Genomic DNA, 807 nt, shown 5'->3' with positions numbered 1-807 from the left:
TGTGTCGGCAGCTCCTGCGGCCACGGCAGCTGCAGGGCCTACGGTGTCCCCGGGGCCCGGCGTCCTGCCCGGTAAGGCCGGCTCCCTGGCACAGGGTGATTTACAGCACGTGTCCGTGGGGCTGTTCTCTCTCACGCCCGCACAGCTCTCCCTGGCTGCCGGAGAGGGCGGGGCAGCCATGGGCGCCCGCTTTCCACTGTGCTTTGCCTGAGGATGGCTCTGTCCTTGTTTTAAAGAATTATTTTACTTAACTTTATTTATTTATTAATTTTAATTTGACCAGAGAGGGAGAGAAAGAGAGAAAGTGAGAACGCAAGCCACCAGGTCCGGGAATCAAACTGTGGTTGACCATGTGGGAGTCCAGCGCCCTTAACCACCACACCACTTGCTGGCCCCAAGGCCTGTGTCTTAAAGAGGTTCTAGGGCTCCACGGGGAGTTGTTACCTGACTGCTCCCTTGGAAGCCCGGCCTCTTCCTTCCCCAGGCCCCAGTCTGTGTTTCCAGGACAAGGAGTGTCCCCTCCAGGGGTGTGGCCTCCTCCCTCTGCCCTCCTCTTCCCTCTGCCCTCCTCCTCCCTGCCCTTCATTCCTAGCAGGGGGAGCTGGGGGAGCCTCCCCAGGGGCTGAGAGCAGGAAGACAGGGAGGGAAATGAGGCTGGAAGGAGGGTGGGGTGGGAAGGGTGAGGCTGGAGGAAGGAGAGGGCCCTGAGGGCCCTGGGGGGTGCAGAGACATGGGGAGACGGAGCAGAGCCCAGACCAGGGAGGAGTCCAGAAAGAGGAGCAGTGTGCGTTCGGGGACGACCCCTCG

The sequence above is a fragment of the Tupaia chinensis genome, unplaced genomic scaffold (genome assembly GCF_000334495.1).
Source record: "Tupaia chinensis unplaced genomic scaffold, TupChi_1.0 Scaffold000176_1, whole genome shotgun sequence".
NCBI classification, from domain to species: Eukaryota; Metazoa; Chordata; class Mammalia; order Scandentia; family Tupaiidae; genus Tupaia; species Tupaia belangeri.
The sequence above is the reverse complement of the archived record's forward strand: the minus strand, read 5'-3'. Positions refer to the sequence as shown.